Source organism: Solanum stenotomum, unplaced genomic scaffold, assembly GCF_019186545.1.
Source record: "Solanum stenotomum isolate F172 unplaced genomic scaffold, ASM1918654v1 scaffold15035, whole genome shotgun sequence".
Lineage (NCBI taxonomy): Eukaryota > Viridiplantae > Streptophyta > Magnoliopsida > Solanales > Solanaceae > Solanum > Solanum stenotomum.
In genome coordinates, this window is record NW_026023358.1 from 1 (window position 1) to 291 (window position 291).

Consider the following 291-nt stretch of genomic DNA (forward strand, 5'->3'; position numbering starts at 1 on the left):
CCCCCGTCACGCCCATCCTCAACGCCCTTATCACCTGTCCTAACGACGTCGTTCCTGCAAAAAATAAATAAATATATTTTTTCAATTACACGACCGAATTTCGACAAAAAGGAGGGATGCAACACGAGGACTTCCCAGGGGGTCACCCATCCTAGTACTACTCTCGCCCAAACACGCTTAACTTCGGAGTTCTGATGGGATCCGGTGCGTTAGTGCTGGTATGATCGCATCCATCATTCATAGCACTCTAAATTCTATTAAAGACCTCCTTCCTCCCAACGCCCTAGCCTG

At 48.1% G+C, this 291-nt stretch overlaps 1 non-coding gene across 1 annotated transcript; it reads right to left on the reverse strand.

The window, feature by feature from the left end:
- Window positions 1-113: 113 nt before the first annotated feature.
- On the reverse strand, window positions 114-232 carry LOC125850205 (5S ribosomal RNA). Its single transcript, XR_007444756.1, has one exon. It is a non-coding gene; the product is annotated as a 5S ribosomal RNA (ribosomal RNA).
- Window positions 233-291: the final 59 nt, after the last annotated feature.